The sequence below is a fragment of the Astyanax mexicanus genome, chromosome 15 (assembly GCF_023375975.1).
Source record: "Astyanax mexicanus isolate ESR-SI-001 chromosome 15, AstMex3_surface, whole genome shotgun sequence".
In the NCBI taxonomy this organism is placed as follows: domain Eukaryota; kingdom Metazoa; phylum Chordata; class Actinopteri; order Characiformes; family Acestrorhamphidae; genus Astyanax; species Astyanax mexicanus.
The window spans coordinates 43160867-43186071 of record NC_064422.1 but is presented as its reverse complement, the minus strand read 5'-3'; the positions used below and the strand labels follow the sequence as shown (position 1 = coordinate 43186071).

General features: G+C 38.3%; 1 protein-coding gene across 1 annotated transcript in view; it reads right to left on the bottom strand.

Moving 5' to 3' along the window:
- The window catches only part of mkxa (mohawk homeobox a), a 343537-nt gene that overhangs the window by 232266 nt on the left and 86066 nt on the right, over window positions 1–25205 (bottom strand). The gene's annotated exons all lie outside the window — the stretch shown is intronic.

Sequence of the window (25205 nt, the reverse complement as noted above, 5' to 3'; positions counted from 1 at the left end):
AATCAGTTATAACACATACGTAGAAAGGTCAACAATGACCTGTTGTTTGTCAAATAGTGAACCCACAGCCATCTATATTGTTGCCTCTTCTAATTATGTATTATAACTCATTATTAATGATTTTTAAGGCATTTACAACCTAATTAGTAACCATTAATAAACTACTTGTTAACCATTAATAAACCCTTTATAAAGGTAGTCTTATTTTAAAGTGGTACTCATATTTGAATAGAATTAAAATGATTATTTTATTTGACATAAAAATATCCACTGTTAAACGTTTCTGTTTAAGAAGGAAAAATGTGATTAACTGCGTTTAACTGTTGTCTTGGCCAGGGCTTACTTGTAAAATATATATTTTTTAATCTCAATGTGAATAACCTGGTTAATTAAAGGTAAATAAATAAATACATTACTAAAAAAACACGTCTCTGTAGAAACTTCATGATGTTTATCTATAATAAAATGACATCTTCAGAAAATGTTTCTGTCTTACTTATGAATTAATTTATGAATTATGATGCTTTTATTTAGGTGCATTTTATTGAAGTTAAAGGCATGCGCTTTGATGCGTAAGATTGTGAAAGATGAACCAACCTATTCATTATACTTTTCAGCATTTAATTAACTATAAATTATGTTCCATTCAGTCATTTTTTACTGTCATATCACAATTCCAGGGCACATCTCTTCTGCTTTTATTGTCTTTTTATTGCTCTGGATAGCAGTATCAGTAATTTGAAGTGCCTAGATATAAAGATACTGTATATTCAGTGTTGATTCAATCAGTCCAATGTGAGCCAGCTGGGACAGACCGGGGCTGTGCATCATGTTATATGTATATATATACAATCAGTTTTGATTTTAAAAACTGAACCTACATATTAATTATTCTTTTCTTTTTTTATTCTATACTGTAAGCTCTTTAAAAAAAGTATGATTCTGTATAAAACTATAGAACCATCAACACTTAGAAACTCATCAGAAGCTGAAAAGCTTCTTCAGATTGAAGCAGAACGAAAGACTTGAGTAAACTCTGGAAGAGAAGCTCCATTCAGTCATTTTTTTACTAATATATCACGATTCCAGTGCACATCTCTTCTGCTTTTATTGTCTTTTTGTTGCTCTGGATAGCAGACGAGAAGCAGCAGCAGTATCAGTAATGTGAAGTGCATGCGTATAAAGATACAGTATATTCAGTGTTGATTCAATCAGTCCAATGTAAGCCAGCTGGGACAGACCGGGGCTGTGCATCATGGCGTCAGGCGCATCAACGGTTCCCCTGCCGTCACAATATTTTATTCCGTTTTTATTGTGAAAGATGATCCAACCTATTGATTATCCTTTTCAGCATTTAATGAACTGTAGATTATTTTAACGAAGACTTCTAGAGAAAACTCTGGAAGAGAAGCTTCATTCAGTCATTTTTTACTGTCATATCACGATTCCAGTGCACATCTCTTCTGCTTTTCTCTGTAGAAAGTTCATGATGTTGATCTATAATAACATAATCACACCTGCACTTTTCAAAGACTTCTTCAGAAAATATTTCTGTTTTACTTATGAATTAACTCATGAATTATGATGCTTTTAATCAGGTGCATTTTATCAAAGTTAAAGGCATGCGCTTTGATGCGTAAGGCCTGACCCCGATCATGTGATGGTGATCAGAATGTGGTCATGGACTACGTCTAGAACGAACAGCTGGAACTGGTAAACGGCGAGCTGACTGATTTCCAAAAAACTATAAATCTCTATCTGTATCTGAAGTGATTGGAAAGTGAACTGGGCAACATCAGATTCCTCTGGAAAATAAAAGATACACTAATCCTCCGGTCCAGGCTAGTCCTGCAAATAAAGGGCTCTGTTTTAGTGATCTATAGGTGAGCCATCAGCCTTGAACCGTGCAACTTGATTTAGGGGGTGTGTCAGTGTGTCTTTGCTATCGTATCGACGGGAAAAGTACACCTTGCACAGCTCAAATCGCACAAAAGACATGTACTAATTCTCTTAATTAATCATGTGTGTGGTTAATTTTGGGCATAATGTGAAAAAATATACCAATCAGTGTGTCGCTTGCTCAGCATTTTCTTTAAGAACCGGGTGAGCTCTGACTTTGACATATTGCTATTTTAACAGTGCAGCTACCTGGATGTGTCTAACTGACCTGCTCGTTCATGCTTGTTCGTTCTGTTTATTGTTAATGTAAAAGTTGTGTTGCCAAGATAGCAATGAACATCTGACTGTTGGCGTCTGTCTAGGTTATATTCAGTCAGTGGAGCTCCTGTGTTTTCCATTGCCAAGATATATAGCAAGACATCAGAAATTTACCTGAACACACCTCATGTCCAGACCACTACGCCCATCAGTGTAGATATATTCAAGCAGGTGGAAGGCGTCATTATAGATTGTTGGTTGGGTGTAAGATAGCAATGAGCAAGATAGGGCACACATTGTTAAACTGTGGTTAAAATGATGTTTAATCAATGTTTTTTTACGTGGAATCAGCATGATTTCATTGAATTACACTGTATTTGATTATACAATCACTTACACATTTCTGTGTACATAAAGTTTGAATTATTTAATAAAATGGCACCCCTGAGGATAGGGGCGTGGCCTTTATTTGCTCAAAATACCCCTGACTAATGACGACCCAGTGGGGTTCTGTCCGTTAATCAGTCCAATGCGAGCCAGCTGGGACAGACCGTGGCTGTGCATCATGGCTTTGATTGTGAAAGACAAACCAACCTATTGATTATCATTTTCAACATTTAATAAACTTTAGATTAGGTTCATTTTTATATATAGAACTATAGAACCATTAACACTTAAAAATCAGTCCAATGCAAACCAGCTGGGACAGACCGGGGCTGTACATTATGGCATGGGGCAGACCCATGGTTCCCCTGAATCCGCATGTCGCAATATTTTATTACGTTTTGATTGTGAAAAAGGAACCAACCTATTGATTATCCTTTCTAGTATTTAATAACTATAGATTGATTTCCTATTTCATTTTACACTGTAAGCTCTTAAAAAAAAGTACGATTCCGTATAGAACTATAGAAGCTGAAAAGCTTCTTCAGGTTGAAGCAGTACGAAAGACTTGAGTAAACTCTGGAAGAGAAGCTCCATTCAGTATTTTTTCTACTGTCATATCACGATTCCAGGGCACATCTCTACAGCTTTTATTGTCTTTTTATTGCTCTGGATAGAAGACGAGAAACAGCAGCAGTATTAGTAATGTGAAATGTATGCATATAAAGATACAGTATATTCAGCGTTGATTCAATCAGTCCAATGTGACCCAGCTGGGACAGACCGTGGCTGTGCGTAATGTTATATGTATATATATACAATCAGTTTTTATTGTAAAAGCTGATTATCCTTTTCAGCATTTAATAAACTATAGAGTAGGTTCCTTTTTCAATCTATACTGTAAACTCTTAAAATGTTTGGTTCTGTATAGAACTATAGAACCATCAACACTTGAAAATCAGTCCAATGCAAGTCAGCTGGGACAGGCCGTGGCTGTGCATCATGGCTTTGGGCGCACCCACGGTTCCCCCACCTCTGCACATCACAATATTTTTTTTATGTTTTGAATGTAAAAGATGAACCAACCTATTGATTATCCTTTTCAGCATTTAATAAACTATAGACTACGTTCCTTTTTCATTCTATACTGTAAACAAAAAAAAGTTTGGTTCTGTATAGAACTATAGAATTTTATTGAAGTTAAAGGCATGCGCTTTGATGTGTAAGATTGTGAAAGATGAACCAACCTATTCATTATACTTTTCAGCATTTAATTAACTATAAATTATGTTCCATTCAGTCATTTTTTACTGTCATATCCCGATTCCAGGGCACATCTCTTCTGCTTTTATTGTCTTTTTATTGCTCTGGATAGCAGTATCAGTAATTTGAAGTGCCTAGATATAAAGATACTGTATATTCAGTGTTGATTCAATCAGTCCAATGTGAGCCAGCTGGGACAGACCGGGGCTGTGCATCATGTTATATGTATATATATACAATCAGTTTTGATTGTAAAAACTGAACCTACATATTAATTATTCTTTTCTTTTTTTATTCTATACTGTAAGCTCTTTAAAAAAAGTATGATTCTGTATAAAACTATAGAACCATCAACACTTAGAAACCAATCAGAAGCTGAAAAGCTTTTTCAGATTGAAGCAGAACGAAAGACTTGAGTAAACTCTGGAAGAGAAGCTCCATTCAGTCATTTTTTACTGTCATATCACGATTCCAGTGCACATCTCTTCTGCTTTTATTGTCTTTTTATTGCTCTGGATAGCAGACGAGAAGCAGCAGCAGTATCAGTAATGTGAAGTGCATGCGTATAAAGATATATTCAGCGTTGATTCAATTATGTCGGCGATCCATCATGTACTCCAGAAGCAAAACAATGGAGGAAAGCGGAAAGGCTTCAGCCTGGCCTGCTCTGCTCTTTATTCTCCAGAGAATCGGCTTGTTTTGCCTGATTGTTGAGTTTTAGTCTTAAAAAGTGAAAAGTGGCTCGGAGCTGCCAGACAGAACGCTGCGAAGATAAGGCCCTTAACAGAAGTTTAAACAAAAGCTCCTTCTTTTCTTTGGAGCTGAGAATTGTTGTAAATGTGTGAATGTTGTGAAATATGGCTGCTGTACTGAATTTCCACTCGTCTGAGGAGAAATTGGTTTAGTGTAGCTCCTGCTAAACACACAGCTCACACTTCGCCAGCATGAACTCACAATTAACAGTGAATTAACTCAAGGTTTCCCTCCGCTAAAATCCACTTTTTCTTGTTCTTTGTGAAATACAGAAGGTCTATCTGAGTTGTTTATGATGCTGTATATAAAAAAAAAAACTCTTCCTCAACCTCTTTCTCATTATCTACAGTAGCTAGTAAAAGCAAAAAAATATTCAGAAAAAACGAGTCGATCTGGAAAAGCACCATGTCCACATCAACCCGTGAATAGAATAATATTCATGACACCGCCCACCTCACCCACCTCGGCTCGGGACCGCCCACAGTCAGAGCTGAAGCCGGGCGGCGACGCCGTCTTATCAGATAGGAGCTAAATAACAGCGCTAGGAACAGCATGCAGTTCATTCCTGTGTTATTTGTGCGAATAACACTTCAGTGTTCTATATATGCTTTACCCAGTAATTCAGAGCTTAGGAACAAATGGTTAGAATTTAGAAGTTATCTATGGAGGAGCAACACCAGCCAAGCACAGATATGTAGAGATAGGTAGGTGTACGTTGGTAGGTGGTACGTAGGTGCCTGGGCGGCTCTAGGGTGGATTTTTACTTTCTGGACCTGCACTACCCACCTCTGTGTGTGAGTAACTATAGGTTTAAATAGGATCTCCGGTGGATTTGGGTCTCTGTGTTTTACAGAGACTCTAAGACTATAGGTCAGTGGCTGAACTGCACTTAGCAGGGCATTATTACACATGTTGTAAAGTAACATATGACATTGCAAAGACTGTTATTAGTGTAAAAATGTCTTTATTTCATATTCTAACTGTTGTCTGTCTCGCTGCCTATTGGTGTCGCAGTGCTGTTAGCCAATCAGAGGTGATATGTTTTCATGTATAAATATTCATGAGCAAGAGCCGAAATCCTATCGTTTCTCCACCCCACTCCTCCACCAGACTAAAGCAGTGTTATACCAGAACACCGGCTCACATGGCATTCATTCATACTAGAGACCACAACTAGTCATTTTAAAATAAATGAAAAAACAAACAATAGAATGAGACCTTTAAAGCTCCCAGAGCACCCAGCTTACCGAGACTGTTATAAGTCCTTATAACCTTTTGAAAAGGTTCCAGGAAGGTTAACCTGTTATATTACAGAAATAATATTCCAGAAACATTCTGAAAACGTATTTTCTCACATTGTAGTGCACTATAGGACTCTGTGGAGGTGGCCCAAGCTTTTGTTCTTAATTACTTTATTTTTCCCCCAATTTACATTACTTTTACTTTCATACTTTAAGTAGTTTTGAATCCAGTACTTTTTTGCACACTTTTTACTTAAAGAGAGTAAAAAGCTTGAGTTGATACTTTTTCAACTTCTACAGAAGTATTTTATTAACGTATCTATACTTCTACCTACAGAGTAATTAAGGTAGATACTTTATACACCTTTGTTAGCTGTAACTTTTAGTGTGTGTGTGTGTGTGTGTGTGTGTGTGTGTATGGGGGTTGCCCCCAAGTTTAGAGTGCCCACAGGCATCCAGATTTATTGGTATTTTAGGGTACTGACTGCCAAACCCCCTGTACTATATTGGCAAGACCTCCAGACTGCCATGGTTATGCCCCACACACACACACACACACACACACAAACTGTAAAATATTAGAGCAAAGTTTGTGCGTTTGTGTGAATGTGTGTAGTAGCTGGGTCAGTATCAATATTACATGTCTTTTATGTTGCAGCATAGTTAAATGTTTAAATTACATTATTTACTCAAAATTAACACTTTATTACACATATAGATTATGAATCTTCACTTTAAATAACTTTTTCTAAAGTTTATACAGTTTTTTTATTGTCTTACAGTGTTTGTTGTGTGGGTGAAAGGGTTTTATAAAAAAAAAATAATAATAACAGATAATCTTTTATTACAAATTTTATTTCAATCATTATTCATGCAAGCTGCATGACTGGGATTCGAACCAGCTATCTCCCGATCATAGTGGTAGCGTTTAGCCTGTTGGACGACTCGGCACATAGTTTATTAATTTCTATTGAATTAATTAAATGCAGACTGTTCCCTTATTCTACCTATTCGTTCAAGCTCGTCAGTCGACTTATCATGACTTAATTTCCAGATAGAAATGAAAAACTATCTGCAGATTGTGCACATTCTCAGTGCCTCGTTTTAAATGTCAAGGTCCTCAGAATTCTACCAATGAAGTGTGGATGTTTTTTGACTTTTAATGGTGTAAAAATAGCCATTTCTTTACACGGGTAACTCTATGCCACTATCACTAGTACTGTAAGCCTGTTGGGTGTCACGCCCTCGCTCTGTTTCCCTGTGTTTGTGCGTTTCCCAGTGTGTTTCCCCTCTAATTTTCCGTCACGTGTCTGTAATATGTAGCTCTGCCCCTCGTTACCTGTCTCCCCAGGTGTTCATTGTTACCTGTTAGTATATATAGTACCATTTAGTCTATGTTTGCTGTCGGTCTTTGCACCTTCCTTCGTAGTCTGTCTTTCCACGTTTGCTAGAGTTATTTCCACAATTCTTAGTTCTTTGTTTAGTATTTATTCTCTGTTTACCTTTGTTTATTTCTCATTTGTTTTCTTGTTTATTTCCCTAGTTTAGGATTTATTTGTCTAGTTTATCTCTTTGTTATTTTCCCTGTTTGTTTATGTATTTATATTTTCCTCCTATTTTTCTTATTTGTTTGTTTGTTTACCTGTTATTTAATAAATTTGTTGGTCTTACCCGCTTATACATCCGCCGTCCATCTGCCCTCACGTCACATTGGGAGCATCGGCTTAAAGCTCTGTATTTAGGAATGCTGGGGAGTGAATGAAGGTCTTCTATTTTTTTTTTTGTTTTAAAAATGTATTTCTAAATTTCTCCTATTTTTTCCTCACAATGTTTTTCAGCTGTATATCCCTCTATAACTAGTAATGCTCCAACACCAGGAGAGTGAAGACTAGCACATGCCTCCTCTCCTTTTGAGCTACTGCTGATGCTGTAGCATTACCGAGTAGCATCACAGCGCTAACGCTCTGAGGAAAGCGCAGTGACTCGGTTCTGATACATCAGCTCACAGACGCAGCCTTGTGTTGATCCACATCACCCTAGGAGTGATGAGGGGGAAAAGCGCCATCTACTGTATCCACCCAGAGAGCAAGGCCAACTGTGCTCTCTCGGGGCTCCGGCAGCTGATGCGAGCTGCATGACCAGGATTCGAACCAGCGATCTCCCGATCATAGTGGCAGCGCTTTAAAATGCTAGGCCCTTCTGCACTCTAGACCGCTCTGTTTGTACTTGTAATCATGTTTTGTGTCACTTCAGAGGGAGCTGTAGCTGTACTTTTTGATCATAAGGGCACTGGGTCCACCAGGGAGTGTTACAAATCATAATCTGAACTCAGCAGCCAGTTCTAAACTCTCCACTAAGAGGCTAAAGCCTGAAAAGTGCTGTGTGTAATTTTTCATTGTGGTATGATGCCCTGCTATGTTTTACTAAACAGTGTCTTCCTTAAAACAATCAGTAAAAGGAAATAAGAGTCCAGAATAATTCCTGCATATTTATCATTGTATAGTCTACTATAGACCTGAATATTACACTACAGTCTAGACCTTCTGTTTATTGACAAACCATAGCTTTATGAAAGCCTATCTGACATTACTTTTATCGTTTATTTAATTTAAATGCTGTTTACTGACTACCCTTCAAACTAATGCACAAACCAACACTATAATGCTGTAATACAGACGTTACTACAGGACCTGAAACTTTAAGCAACTCTTACTGTACACTGTACAAACTATACACTAAAACCATCCAGGTGAATGCAATGTTATTTTTTACTGTCACTTTAAAAGCAACGTATGAGGATGTAATATACAATTTCAGCAATGTTGTTACTGTTGTACAAACAAAATCTAAACTGCTTTTATTATTGGCTCAATAAATATCCTTTTTACCTAGCAAGGATATTACAAGCTTAAGAAATCATCTAAAATAACTAAATAAATGAGGATAAATCAACTAAAAAAAAAAAATAGTATTATTGAATATGTATTTTTATGGGGTATTTGCCTTTGTACGACAAAACAATTACATTTGGGATATTTAAAGTCTAATGTAATTTGATTAGTAGTATGGTACTCACAACTACAGGAGGACAGTCATGCATTTGTGTTTCTTAAATCAGATCTGTGTTGGGGTATCTGCATGGGTTGCTGTGGTATCTTCCTGTACTCTCTCTCGGACTCCGGCTGCTGATGGAGAAGCAGCATGGCCTAGTGTAATCTCTTGGAATCCGGCTGCTGATGGGTTGCTTTTGTATCTGTATGGGTTTCTTGGGTTGCTGTGGTATCTGAGTGAGGATTGCTGTGGTATCTGTATAGGTTGCTGTTGTCACCCAATGAGAGCGTGACCTACCGTACTCCCTCTTAGACTCTGGCTGCTGATGGAGAAGCAGTGTGACCTACTGTACTGTTTTGGACTCTGGCTGCTGATCGGTTGTTGTGGTATCTATGTGGGTTGCTGTGGTGTCTGTATAGATAGCTTGGTTGCTGTTGTATCTGCATGGGCTGCTGTTGTCACCAAATGAGAGCATGACCTACTGTACTCTCTCTCAGACTCTGGCTACTGATGGAGAATCAGCATGACCTACTGTACTCTCTCTCGTTCAGACTCCGGCTGCTGATGGAGAAGCAGCATGACCTACTGTACTCTCTCTCTCAGACTCCGGCTGCTGATGGAGAAGCAGCATGACCTACTGTACTCTCGTTCAGACTCCGGCTGCTGATGGAGAAGCAGCATGACCTACTGTACTCTCTCTCTCAGACTCCGGCTGCTGATGGAGAAGCAGCATGACCTACTGTACTCTCTCTCTCTCTCAGACTCTGGCTGCTGATGGAGAAGCAGCATGACCTACTGTACTCTCTCGCTCTGACTCCGGCTGCTGATGGAGAAGCAGAATGACCCCATGATTCCAACCAGCGATCCTTAGCAACATCTTTGTCCAGTAAACCACTTGGACCCTTAGACTATCAAAATTAATTTCATTTATAATCTAGATATGCCATAATGGAACACGTTCTAATTGTATGTTGACTTCCATTTAAAGTTAAGAACATTTTCGCAACGTTTCCTCTAAAGTCAGCATGTTGGAGTTATATGTTTTTCTTTGGACATCAACAGTATGCGCACACATGGTACGGTATAAGCGATGTATGAAGCATGAACGTGTGAGGAAGCCGCTACCTCTCCACAGAACTCAGCCAAACCACATTCCTGCAGCAGCTGCCATCACCGCCATCACCGCCATCAGCACCATCTGCACCACTGACTCGGTTCCACTGTTCTCAGCCCAGGAATTTATTTAACTTTCGCTTTAGCAGTATCAGACAGAGAAACATAAACTCTGAGGATAGTCCCCGCCTCCTCCTCCTCCTCCCCGGCTCTGTAACGTTTGATCGGTATTCGCGGTGGTCAGGGCTCTGATTTGTGATGTTTTCCTGCCGCTCTCCATGCTCTCGCGGAACTGGTCCGGCTGGCTGAGCTTGGTATGAAAGCTTAATAGTCTAAACATATTAATTCATACTTGTATTTCTACACTCACTGTTTTTTTTTCAGCTCTACTGATCATATAGTTCACTCTGTAGTTGTATAATAATTATAGACTGTAGTTCTGTATCTGTTTCTGTGTCACGGCCTCGCTCTGTTCCCCTGTGTTTCAGCGTTTCCTAGTGTGTTTCCCCAGTATTTTTCCGTCACGTGTGTTTAATTTGTAGCTCCGCCCTTTCCCCAGGTGTTTATTGTTTCATGTTAGTATAAATAGTACCTGTTAGTCTATGTTTGCTGTCGGTCTCTGTCGTTGTCTGTCACGTCACGTCATTGCTTTCTAATTTACTCGCTCTTGTTTATTGTCGGTCACGTTATTTCTAGTTACGTTTATTTCCTGTTTGTTTATTTTGTATATTATTTACGTATTTATCCCTGTATATATCCCCAGCCCTGTTTAGTTATTATCTGTCTATATTTACTTCTTGGTTTGTTTCCCTGTTTGTTTATGTTTTCTTATTTTCTCATTTATTCCTTATTTGTTTGTTTGTTTATTTGTTATTTAATAAATTCGTCTGTCTTACCCGCTTTTATGTCCGCCTCCCGTCTGCTCCATCGTTACAAAAAGAAAACATAAACAAACAGGGAAACAAACAGGGAAACGCTGAAACACAGGGGAACAGAGCGAGGCCGTGAGATTCTCTGTATAGTTTATTATCAGGGGGTTGCCTGGGTATGTAAAGATCCGGGGCTCGGCCCAGTATATATATATATATAACATCCTTTGTGCTTCTGATATGTGGTGTTTTTTTGCCGCCCTCATAGCTTGATAGTCTAAACACATTGTCCTCTTGAGACCCTGTGTCCTCTTATGAGGACGTTACAATTCTGCATTTCAGCATAATGATACTTCATTTTTTTTAAAACCTTGACCCTTTTTTTGGCCTTATATGGAGACACTGCCCATACTATCTATTGGTCACATAACAACATTATTTTCAGTTCATTGAAAACTAAATGGTGTGAATCCCCATCAAAGGTTTCTACAGCCAGTCCAGACAGAAATATGGGCCAGGTAAAAATTCTCATCCAATTTTACGTATAAAACTACTTTATTTACTTACTGTAGAAAGCATTTTTTTTTACTAATTTGTTTTTTCCAATCCAAAATGGCTAAAATATACTATTGGTCAGAGCTATCTGGTGCGAGAGCTAGAGAGTAAATATAGTGAGAAGATGCTGTGTTTCAGCTCGTATATCTGTTCAGTGTGAAGTTGCTGCGCTTTTTGTAAACACAGTGTTTTTAATGGGACGTGAAGCGCAGATGTATTAAACGGAGCAGTGAACGCTGCACAGACCGCGCTCTTAGTGTGTAAACAGCATGGAGCAGCAGTAGAGACAGAGTAACACAAAAGTAACGCAATAGTTACTTTTACTGGTAACTAATTACTTTTATAGTGGAGTAACTCAGTTACTAACTCAATTACTTTTTTGGAGAAGTAACTATTAACTATAACTAATTATTTTATAATTATCAGTGGCTGTGACCGAAATGGCTCCCTACTCCCTCATTAGTGTTGCGCTATGTAGGGAGACACTAATAAGTTCACTAATTAGTGGTAAAACTGGAGTGAATTCGGACACTAACTCATCATTATCATGCGCCAGCACCGGTCGCATAAACACACACAGGTGAGAGAGGGGCTGAGCCGTGTTTAAAACTCCATAAACACACTGAACTGAGCTCTGAATTAAAGATAGTGAAGCTCTGAGCTGATCATGAAGTTATTTATCTGCTTGTTATATTCACGCTGTTTAAAAGATGATCCTCACATTACTGAACTACATGAAGAAACTCTTAAAAATAGCAGCGTACACCGGCTCGCTCTGTTGCCAGATTGGGTGGTTTCATGCCAAATGTCGAGTTGTATCTGAAATTGTTTGGAGGAAACGCTGTGATTTGACAGGTGAACAAAACTACCAAGTGTAAAGAGTTTGGAAATTTAACTCGGCGGTGTTATAGTTAGATATCTAACTCTGCAGAGACAGAGCTTTTAGTTCTGATGATGGAAATTTGAAGTTGTGTTTATGTTCGTTATTGTATGTGAGTAAGTTATTTCTTTCTTTTATTGCTTGCAAGGTTGTTTTTATGTACTGTTTTTACATTTTTGTTTCGTGTGTCCAATGATACAAGGCACAAAACACATAATACAAATATGCAGATAAACTCATTTAAATATCATTCTTTGTAATCAGTGATATTTAAGATATTTATGATATTTTAGTTAAGATCATAAACCCTGTAATATTGTTAATATGACGAACATCAGCTGTTTGGGTGGTTTTCTCAGTAATTTTGTGGATCTGAAACACGTTCTACCCTGTGAACTGGTTTTATCTGAATCCCACTGTAACAATCTGGCAACCCTGGTGGCTCGCTGTCCGCTCCATTTCTTCGGCTGTCTGTTGCTTAGTAGCGAGACCCGCAAAGCATTTTGGGACACATTCAGCTCGCTTAGTAAGCAGCGAAGTTTACTATAAATCATGATGCATTATGGGTTTTTAGTGCCCTCAAAATCACGTTCGAATCCCCCCTTAAGATTCGGACACTCAAAGAAAAATGGCTGACATACTCAATAGTGCCCTAACTAGTAAATAGGGAGCCATTTCGGTCACAGCCAGTGTGACCGAAATGGTTATCGGGGGTAGAACCAAGGTTAGTGAATAGCTAGCTAACGTTATCTAGTTAGCGCTATCAGAGAGAGAACTGGTTAGCGGCGAGCTGGATAACGTTAGCGAGGAGCTAGCTAACATTCCTAAATTTCCTTCAGGATAAATAAAGTATCTGTCTATCTGTCTGTCTGTCTGTCTATCTATCTATTTATCTGTTATTGGAGAGAGAACTGGTTAGCGGTAAGCCGGCTAATGTAATCGGGCATAGAACCAAGGTTAGTAAATAGCTAGCTAACGTTAGCTGCGAACTAGTTAGCACTATCAGAGAGAGAACTGGTTAGCGGCGAGCTGGACATCGTTAGCGAGGAGCTAGCTAACATTCCTAAATTTCCTTCAGGATAAATAAAGTCTCTATCTATCTATCTATCTAACTTTTTTTTGGAGAGAGAACTGGTTAGAGGCGAGCCGGCTAATGTTATCGGGGATAGAACCAAGGTTAGTGAATAGCTAGCTAACGTTAGAAGCGATCTAGTTAGCGCTATCAGAGAGAGAACTGGTTAGCGGAGAGTTAGCTTACATTATCAGGCAGAGAGAACTGGTTAGCGGCGAGCCGGCTAACATTATGAAGAACTGGTCCTTAAAAAGTCTTACAATGACTTAAATTAAAATCCGGGTATTTAAATTGTCTTAAATTTACTGTAAATTTGCTGTAGTTATTACATTTTCAGACGGTGCATTTAATGGCGGTAGAAAATCAAATGCCAATTACCTCGGAGACTGTGGACGAGACCGGCCGAGTCCGATGCGCTAACTAGCGTTAGCAGCAAGATAGCTAGCATTATCGAAGAGAGAACTAAGGTTATTGAATAGCTAGCTAATGACATACTCAATAGTGCCCTAACTAGTAAATAGGGAGCCATTTCGGTCACAGCCAGTGAGTGATTAAACACAGTGTTTAAAAATTCCAGCAGCACTGCTGCAGTATCTGATCCCTATATCTGAGTTTTATATGATCAGTGGAGCTGGTAAGATGCTGATAATGAGTGTAAAAACAGGGAGGTGGTTTTTACTCTTCTGACTGGACTGTTGTAGAAGAGGGAAAGTTTCCTATAGGAAGATGTGATGAAGATGTGAGAGAGAGAAAGAGAGAGAGAGAGAGGCTGAGAGCAGTGTAAATACGCACAGCACTGGGAAAACACAGCGCTGAGAGAGTCCAGGAAATAAAAATTGTCACCTCAGATAACATCTCCACTCCGTACGAGAGTAATCGACAGAGCGGACGTGTTCCAGCCTACACAAACAGCCCTGCGGTTTTATGGCTGGAGGTGATGACTTAAAGCCTCCTGAATCAAGAAGGACAATGAATGGCATGTGCCTGCAGACGAGGAGAAACGAGGAGAAACGAGGAGAAACGAGGAGGTTAGCCGAGGTCGAGATCATCACTCAGCGCTCTTTAGACTGCAGAATTCCTGCCCTCAGAGAGTTAAACCTTCCCTCTGTTATTCTTGGTTTCAAAAGCTCCTTTATTTACTGTGAGAGTCTGAATGATGGAGTCCCTCGCTTTGATTACACCCCGCCATACAAAGCGTTCACACTGCGCTTACCCAGGGTTCCCGCGGGTCCTTAAAATAAAGTCCTAAAATTTCTTAAATTTACTGTAAAATTGCTGAACGTTAGCCGCTAGCTATCATTAGCAGCGAGCTGGCAAACTTTAGCGGGAACAGAACTGAGGTTAGTAAAGAGTTAGCTAACGTTATCGGCAAGCTAGCTAGCGTTATTGGAGAGAGAACTGGTTAGCGGTAAGCCGGATAATGTTATCGAGGGTAGAACCAAGGTTTGTGAATAGCTAGCTAACGTTATCGGCAAACTAGTTAGCGCTATCAGAGAGAGAACTGGTTAGCGGCGAGCTGGATAACGTTAGCGAGGAGCTAGCTAACATTCCTAAATTTCCTTCAGGATAAATAAAGTATCTATCTATCTATCTGTCTGTCTGTCTGTCTGTCTGTCTGTCTGTCTATCTGTTATTGGAGAGAGAACTGGTTAGCGGTAAGCCGGCTAATGTAATCGGGCATAGAACCAAGGTTAGTAAATAGCTAGCTAACGTTAGCTGCGAACTAGTTAGCGCTATCAGAGAGAGAACTGGTTAGCGGCGAGCTGGACATCGTTAGCGAGGAGCTAGCTAACATTCCTAAATTTCCTTCAGGATAAATAAAGTATCTATCTATCTATCTATCTATCTATCTGTCTGTCTGTCTGTCTGTCTGTCTGTCTATCTATCTATCTATCTATCTATCTATCTATCTATCTAACTTTTTTTTGGAGAGAGAACTGGTTAGCGGCGAGCCGGCTAATGTTATCGGGGATAGAACCAAGGTTAGTGAATAGCTAGCTAACGTTAGAAGCGATCTAGTTAGCGCTATCAGAGAGAGAACTGGTTAGCGGAGAGTTAGCTTACATTATCAGGCAGAGAGAACTGATTAGCGGCGAGCCGGCTAACATTATGAAGAACTGGTCCTTAAAAAGTCTTACAATGACTTAAATTAAAATCCGGGTATTTAAATTGTCTTAAATTTACTGTAAATTTGCTGTAGTTATTACATTTTCAGACGGTGCATTTAATGGCGGTAGAAAATCAAATGCCAATTACCTCGGAGACTGTGGACGAGACCGGCCGAGTCCGATGCGCTAACTAGCGTTAGCAGCAAGATAGCTAGCGTTATCGAAGAGAGAACTAAGGTTATTGAATAGCTAGCTAATGTTAGCAGCAAGCTAGCTAATATTATCAGGGAGAGAATGAAGGTTAGTGAATAGCTAGCTAATGTTATTGGAGAGAGAATGAAGGTTAGTGAATAGCTAGCTAATGTTATTGGAGAGAGAATGAAGGTTAGTGAATAGCTAGCTAATGTTATTGGAGAGAGAATTAAGGTTAGTGAATAGCTAGCTAATGTTATTGGAGAGAGAATTAAGGTTAGTGAATAGCTAGCTAATGTTATTGGAGAGAGAACTAAGGTTAGCGGTGAGCTAGCTAACGTTTGCAGTAAGCTAACTTACTGGAAGTTTTGATTTCTGAAACTTTGGACTTAAGAAATTTTTGGGTCTTAAAAAGGGTTAAAATTTGTCTTTTAAAATGGTGCCAGAACCCTGTTATCGCCCTCGCCAAAACAACACATCAGCTCTTACTGCCAACAATTAACTCATCATCTCATCATCATCTCACCATCATGCATCTTTTACCCCAGAAGACCTTTTAACTGTGTATCTGTGAGTATAAATCTTAAACCTTAAAATCAACCAGTTGTCCTATTAACAGTTGTTGTTCCTTTGGAAGAAAGTATAAGAGATAAAGACAGGAAATGTTGCAGGTCTCTGGTTAGCAGACTGAAGCAGGGATGGGATTCGGTGAGGAATCATTAGAGCTTGAGTGAAGCCAAGGAGAGGAAGAAAGGACCTTTTCAGAACTGAAAAGGAAGCACCACACAGAGAGAACGAAAACTGTGGATAGGCTTTTGGAACTTTGGAAGAATTATAGAATTTATAGTTTAGGTACAATTCTCTTGGCACTGCATATCGTCGCTGTCCAGAGAAAAATAAGCATTTCCTTTTTTGTTGATTTTTAATTTTTTGAACACACAAACTGTCCTTTACACAGTGCCAAGACTTCTTGATGAACAGACCAATAGAAATACTTCAAAATGACTTGAAATAAACTCTTTTTACCTCAACTTGCATTGAAAGTTTGCAAGTTTTTTTCTCCGTCCTGTAAAGTTGCTGTTTTGGAGATTCATCTTTTTCATTGGACATGGCACTTCATTGCAAAGAACTCTCCTAGCGCTTTTCCACCAATGTGAAACCGGCACCACTCTGGTTTGCAAAAAAAAAATGCTGGATTTAAACTAACAGAACCAGGAATAATAATGTTCGCAATGCGACCTGAAGAATACTAGGTTCTTCAGCACGAACAGGGATGACATTTGTGGAACACTCAGGGTTCCTCAGTCTAGCGCTTATGAGTTTAGCGAAAAACAGTAGATAATTCAGCCTGTAATTTTCTCAGAGGACGTAAAATCACAGAGGACCCCCATAAAAGAGAAAATTACCCCAAAACCCCCTGAGAAACTAATGCTTATCAAAACATACAAAAAATAGTTTCAGGGGGTTTGATGGATTGAATTATTTAAAATTTAGTTTATTGTTATCTTGTATTTGTGGTCTAAGCTTACATTTTCTACACAAGTGTCGATAGATAAATATATATACTTAAGCTTTTATTTTAATAATAACAACAACTCTTAACCTGATATTAGTGGATGATAATGTGTATAATATTGAGTATTATCGAATCATTGGTCTTATTTATTTATTTGTGGGACTGCGTCTTTGTCTGTGCCACCTATTGAAGAGACATGGCGTTTATTCACTGTGCCTATGGGATCCAGCGCCTCTCAGTGGTGTTTAATGACATCGCATTTGGTTTGTATTTGGCTTGTAAGCGCTGCATCATTGCTAGATTGCCTGTATGTGGTGGAGTAATACATGGAGAGCTTTGGTTACAGTGCATTATCGCCTAATAATGTCACTCATAAAACGCCTCTCAGCCAATCACATTGCAGGGTCGGAACTAACTGTGGTATAGTGAACCATATTAAAACCAAATCTTTTTTTAAATATTATTTTCCTAAACAAGGAAACAAAAGATAACCTGGCAAGGATGTTAAATGGTTAAGCGGCTCCTCCACTGTTTGAAAATGAGGAAACTCCCAAAAATTCCTCCAGGAACTGTTTCCACTGTTAGCAGTGACAGACTCAAATATGTACAGTATGGTATTAAAGCGTTCTAAACTTCAGCCGTGTGTTTGAACAACATCTGACCCGGTTCATAATCAGCGCCGGGGTTGAGGAATGTCTGTTCCACAGACGGTGCACGGTCCACCGCTAATTAATGACCCATCGGACCGTCTATGCACGGCAGCTAATTACTCCAGCATGGAGCGGGAGGCCGGTTTCATCATCGCCGTGCAGGAAATTCCGCACGGCTTTTTCATTTTGGTTTTTTTTGAGGATTTGTGAAGGAAGCCTCTGTGTTGCGGGGTTTCTCTCGGCGTGCGCTCGGCCGGGCTGACGGTAAGTTGGACGGCTCGCGGCGTTCGGGCCGAGCCGAGGTTGAGAGACGGATCTGGAGAGTGTCACATGTTTGGCCGGAGCAGCATCTCAACATGAGTGTGTCTCGTAGTCAGATAACAGCCGGCCGGCTCCTCCAGGGCTCCTCCGAGCTTTCAGCGAACGCTGAGCTTCAGACCCGGACTGAGGGGGAAAAGGGAAAATAACATGATGGAACATCGCTCAGGTCTCGATGGAAAGTTTTGCTCAGCTCGCAGGTTTTTGCCAGCCCACTTAGAGAAGTGAAGAGAGGGATAAAAAAAAAAGAAAAGAGAGAGCATGAAAGGGGGAGGAAAGCGATGGGGCACCTGATGATGCTTCTGTCAAGCATTTAGAAAGGGTAGTGTTTCTGTGAAGACCATCATTTCAGAAATGGCTCTGGGCTGGGATGGACCAGTTTTGCATTTGTTCCGTCTTTTTGTTTGTGTGATTTATTGCACTTGTTCTTTTTAAGATTTTAAGATTTTTTAGTAGTAAATATACTACTGTAAATGTAAATAACAGTAAATAAAAGTACAAAAAAATTATATTATATTAGGGGTGTCACCATTTTAGATATTTCATCGAAATCGATCGAAATTATGTCAGGGTCTCGAGCGACGAAGTCAAAAATAGCGTAATTGCCTAATGTGGTGTATTACAGATTACTTGTATCACTTTGCATCTCTTATATCAAGCCCACCTTTTGAAATAAGCCTCTCTGCTGTAAAAAAAAAAAGAAAATCGAGAATCGAATCGTGACCCTAAAATCGGAAATAAAATCTAATAGAATCGTGACACCCCTAATTTTTATTAGTGGTGTTAAAATAATATAGTTTACTAGTATATACTTGTATGTTTAAGTTAAAAAAGAAAGCCAACACGGGGCGCTGGAACAAAAAATAGATGATAAATTGGCTGGAGGTTTTTTTTTTTTTTTACTTTATTTTAAACATCAGCTTGTTTGTAAGTATTTCTGAATTACAACTAAATTTGTTGAGTATAAGAATCTCAGGAAGTGTTAGTGGTATTGCACACATACTCACAATGAGGGGGGATGAGCATTTAAATGGCCTGTGGGAAATACAGTATGTAACGGCCAGTATTCAGAAATGTATACACTGTCCCTTTAAGAGCCCTTTAATGAAAATATCTGATACTATGAGTGTTTTCAATGGGACATGCAGCACAGAGATCCACACGTGGCTGCGAGCAGTGAACGCTGCACATACCCCATTAATTGAGGAAACAGCATGGAGCAGCAGAGACAGCAGTAAAACTAATCAATTAATTTCTGCTGTAGATTAAAAACATTTGGGTTTGTCATAAAAAGGTTAATATGATACATAAAAGATCAACATTTGGATCTGATAGCACCTTCTGAATTGTGAGCTTCGGTTACAGTTGGAACTAACTGTGGTATAGTAAACCATTTTAAAACCAAATCTTTTTTTAAATATAATTTTCCTAAACAAGCAAACAAAAGATAACCTGGCGAGGATGTTAAATGGTTAAGCGGTTTCCACTGTTAGCAGTGACAGTGAAATGTGTGGGTTCAGACAGAAGGTGATATCTTCTGAACTGTGTTTCATATCCAGATATAAGTAGCTGGAAATAAAACCTAAAATGTTGGTTTTTAAGATAATATTCATTTTTAAATGTCATTTTTAAATGTCAATCAGTCTACAGCAGAAATAAAGGGATTGGTCTCACTGTTCCAATACTTTTGCAGGGGAGCATGCTAGCTTTTACATACTGATATACTAGTGTGTATTTGGTGCAATGCGCTTTGATTAAGTAATCTGTAATCAATGATTAATTTATGGGTTGGAGGTATAGGGTTTAGGGTTCTGAGATGTCTCGATCCGAACGTCTATAATTTAGTGAAGACTCATAGAAGTTCCACCTGTCAGCTTTGGGCAAAACCTTCATTCATTCTTTCTCACGAACAGCACTTGGCTGGCACGCTGGACTGAATCCACGCAGGATTTGGACGACAGCAGACTGAATGGTAGAATCATTAGAGAGAGAGAGAGGGAGGGAGGGAGGGAGGATGGGCAGAATAAAGGAAGGTAGAGGAGGAGAGGTGCTGGAGAGAGATTTGGAAGTGAAAGGAGGTGCTATAATTCTCTAATAACTGCACCCAAAGAAATTTAAGTGGACATGTCAGATGCCACCTACTGACGCTTTGTAAATTGTCTGATTAAATGTGATTTAATGTGAACAATTCAAATTAGAGAAACAAGGCTAAAGCTGCTGTTTCCATGTGGGTCAGCCAGATGTCTTCCTGTAGCAGTTTTTTTTTTCTCCAGTTTCTAAGAGTCTTTATTTGAAGGTGTAGGAAACAGTACTCACCGCTCTCTGGCTTCATCTGTAATTTCTAATCTAAAGAAAAGAAAGAACTTCTACTTTTAATAGTTACAGAGTTCTCTGTGTTTTATCTGTGTCTTTTTCTAGTTATCATGATGATGTAAGTGTGTAAGTGCTGTAAGTGTGTAAGTGTGTAAATGCTGCTACAGTAGAGAGTAACAGCAGTAACACCATCTGTTCCAGCACTGATTTATTACAGATAAAGACTTTGTAAATTATTATTTAATTATTAATTAATTATTTTTTTATCCATTTCCATTGGTACTTACCAGCTTTTTTAAAACAATATATATCTTTTTTTTTTACAATACTAAAATTACTTCAGTTTACTACATCAGTTTCTAGTTCTTTTTTTATTTAACGGCTAAATTAACCAATGAATTGTTTGCTATTTTCATTTTATTTCCTACCATAAACATTAAATTTTTCACTGTTTACTTTTCTTAACGGTTCTGGCAGTTTACAGCAAAACTTTGTTACACTGGATTTTGTACCATTTTCGGTTACTGACTGGACCTGAAGAACTTAAATGGCAAAAATAAAGTGAAAAAAACATGGGGGGGGGGGGTTCTAAAACATTTTTGACCAATAGTGTAGTTTATCATCCATCTTTCATATTAAAAATCTTGTTAAGGAAAATTATTTTAAAATAGATTTATGAAGTTTAAATGCAGTTGGTAGAAAAAAAAATCCTCTTCATGCTTTTAATAGTGAGTGCTGCAATTTATTATTAATTGATGTCAATCCTGAACAGGATAGTACACTTAAAAAAACAGAACTAGTTTATTAATATGGAATTCCACTTTTTTATCTACCAGCAGGACTTGACTTTAAATAAATCTAAATTTTCCTTAACATGATTTTTAATATGAAAGTTTGCCGTTAAACTTCTTTTTGTATTGCTCATTGTGTATGTGCATTTAATATTTCAATTTAAATAAGAAAAATATGCTGTACAACCTGCGTTAAATCTTGCAGGTTTAACATTTCAAGGCAACTTGCTGTACAAAATTAAACTAAAGTTCTGTCAACTTGTTATCTTATATTAAGGTACGTATCTAAAATACACTAAATCTAAACCTGAAAAAGGTCATTTAAGTATTGTACAAAAAATAAATACATATATTAGCAAAAGTATATTGTAGAAAACTATAAAATGGAAAATTATAAATTATAGCAGGAAAGTAGGAATGGAAATAAACTGAGTTTTGGAAATGGATTTTAAATGTCAATTTAATTAAGTCTTTGTCTGTATTAAAGCTGTAGTGCTGAAACAGATGGTGTTACTGCTGTTATTCTCTACTGCAGCAGCATTTACACACTTACAGCACATTCACACTTTATATATCATAACTAGAAAAAGACACAGAAAAAAATAATAATAAAATGCTTCTCTTGAGAGCTTTTGTTTACATCCCTCCCCTGTCTCTCTCTCTGTCACGCTCGACGTGACTTTAGTTTCTGGCCATTCTCATTTTTCCGCCCCTTCTCGGGCTCTCTATCTTTTTATAAGGGCATTTTTTCCTGGCTGTGTCCCAATTCACTAGCCGGGGCAGTGATAGTGTATTGGAGCGTGACCCTGATGACACGGGTTGGATCCTGCGTGAGGAGCGGTGTATTTATTTATTTATTTATTCTTTCTTCTTGGGTTTACCTGCTTTGAGATCAACTGTTCTGCGACTGGGTTCAACAACCCTCTGGGCTGGAGAGCTACTAGTCTGTAGCAGCTCTCCATCCCATTACACTTCATTTTACAACATAGATTTTTTTTGTGGACACCACATAATTGCTTAGAAAATATCCTGCCCTCAGCCCAATTTATTTGCTTTAGCTAGAGTATATTTTCTGGTGTTCTTTTTCATATTTAAGAGAAAGTGGTGGTACTTTACTGCCTCAGTTCCTCATAACCATTTTTTACACACTCAAACTGTAATAGCAGAAACAGGGCAGTAAATACAGCAACTGTTTCTATGGCTTTATTGTTGTGAATTAATGAAATGTTCTGGGATGTTTTGTCTGCACTTCTAAAACTAAAACTAAATAAAACTAATTAAGGATGCACCGAAAATCTGTCCACAAAAAGGCAAAAAAAAAAAAAAAAAAAAAAAAATATATATATATATATATATATATATATATATATATATATATATATATATATATATATATATACCACAGTTAGTTCTGCCACTGTAATGTGATTGGCTGAGAGATGTTCTATGAGTGCCGTTATCAGTCGGTAATGCACTGTAAGCTCTCCATGTATTACTCCACCTCATACAGGTAACCAAGCAACGATGCAGCGCTTACAAACCAAACAGCACAGCTACAAACAGAGCAGCAATGAAACTGTTTTAACTGGCGGAGTTTTTATAACCAAACAGATCTTAATTTCTCCTCCCCTTTAACTCAAAGTATTTCAATAAACAGTGATAATGGATACACTGGAGGTTCGTGCTATAACGTGTAATATTGCCACTGCTGTGCTGCGTCCATAAATCATTTATATACACGTTTTAGCACACCCTCTCATGTATTTTATAAGTTACATTATTAGCCGGTAATGACTGAAGGTACTATTAAATTTGAAAGTGTCCTCAAGTGCAGTCACCAAAACCATCAAAAATGTTATGGTAAAACTGGTACTCGACAGGACTGCTCCAGGAAAGAAAGAGCAGGAGTTTCCTCTGTTGTACAGGATAAGTTAATCAGAGTTACCAGCATCTCAGATAGTATTTTGGGTTGTTTAACACATTTAAGTTACTACATGATTCCTTGTGTGTTCCTTTATAGTCTGGATCACTTCAGAATTCATTTATAATGTAGGAAAAATATAAAATAGAAAAGTTGAATATGAAGCTGTGTCCAAACCCTTGACTGGTTCAGTAAATGCTGTGTATTTTTGTACTGAATTGTTATGAAGATGAGTCTATAACCATTAAAAAAATCTGTTTAGTCTCCTCAGAGTCAGAACTTCCTTTCCTCGAAGTCGGTGCCTCTCTGGGGCGCTGCCTATAAACTGGTCTGGACTCTTCACCGACCATAACAGATCGATCTGCTGCACCATTCCAGCACTGTCCTGAGAAAACACACTGCAATATTTCAGTGGCTTCATATCACTGATCAGCTTACTGGAGTCCACAGCTTCCCAAACCAAAGCCTGCTGTACAACATTGGGCCTGTATATTCTACAGGAGGCGTGGCTAAATTTGAAAACATTAATAATTTGAATATATGCAAGTTAACAAATATGAATTTATTTTTTTTTTAACTTTGTGCATCTCTGACAACAAATAACTTTGTCTTGTACCATCAAATACAGTTTATCTCATTTTGACGAACCTACAGAACACCACATCACATTTAATCCACTGGTGGCACTTCTTCATTACAGGAACAGGTACTTAACCACTTTTTCTCTATAAGAAGTGCAGCCAATAGAGCTCATTGTCTTTTTTTGCACCCTAGAGGGACCTTTGCTCCTTGCATCTTTTTGCCACTCTAAGGTGGTATTTTGGGCATTTTGCACTTTATCTGTTCTTGGAACTCAAGAGAGCACTTTGCTTGTTGCCTCATTTTTGCCACATGAGAGGTAATTTTGCACTTTATCTCTTTTTTTGCCTATCTACTGGGCACTTTGCACTTTCTTGTCACTCTAGAGGGCACTTTGATTTTTTTTTTTTTACTGTTTTGCCACCCTAAAGGCACTTTGTGTTTATCTGTTTTTTTGCCACTCTAGAGGGCACTTTGTGTTTTATCTGTTTATTGCTACTCTAGAGAGTATTTTGTACTTTCTCTTTCTTGTCACTCTAGAGGGCACTTTGATTTTTCTTTTTTACTGTTTTGCCACCTAAAGGGCACTTTGTGTTTATCTGTTTTTTTTTTTGCCACTGTAGAGAGTATTTTGCACTTTCTCTTTTTGCCACTCTAGAGGGCACTTTGTGCTTTGTCTTGTTTTTTTTTTTTGCTATTTGCCGTTTTTGCCACTCCAGACATTATTTTGATCTTTGCCTCGATTTTGCCTTTCTAGACAGCATTTTGCACTTTATCTCTTTTTGGCACTGAAGAGGGCACTTTGATTTTTGTCTCTTTTTTGTCACTCTAGAAGGCACTTTGCACTTTCTTTTTTTGCCATTCTAGAGGGCAGTTTTCATTTTGTCTCTTCTTTGCCACTTTAAAGCAGCATTTTGCACTTTGTCTCTTTTTGGTACTGAAGTAGGCACTTTGCTTTTTGGTACTCAAATGGGCACCTTGAACTATTTTCTTGTTTTTGCCACTGTAGAGGGCAATTTCCCCTTTGTCTTTTTTTTGCCACTCTAGTGGGCACTTTGCACTTTGTCACTTTTTTGCATCACAAGAGGGCATTTTGCACTTTTTCTCTTTTTTGCCACTCTATATGGCACTTTGTGTTTTTTCCTTTTTTGTCTGTTTTTTTTCCTCTTTGTCTCTTATTAGCATTTTAGAGGACACTTTAAATTTTTTTCCTTTTTTGCCACTTTAAAGGGACATTTTGCACTTTGTCTCTTTTTAGCCACTCTTGAAGGCACTCTTTTTTTGCCACTCTAGAGGGTTATTTGCACTTTCTCGTTTGGCCACTCTAACTGGTACTGTATGTCAGATTTTATGTCAGATCTCTGCTGAAAAGGAAAGTACTGTTATGGGGTTCACTGAATTTTAGGGCATGATGTTTTGCAGATCTACAGCCTGAATGAATTAATATAATAATATAAAGTTAATTATACAGTGTAAATG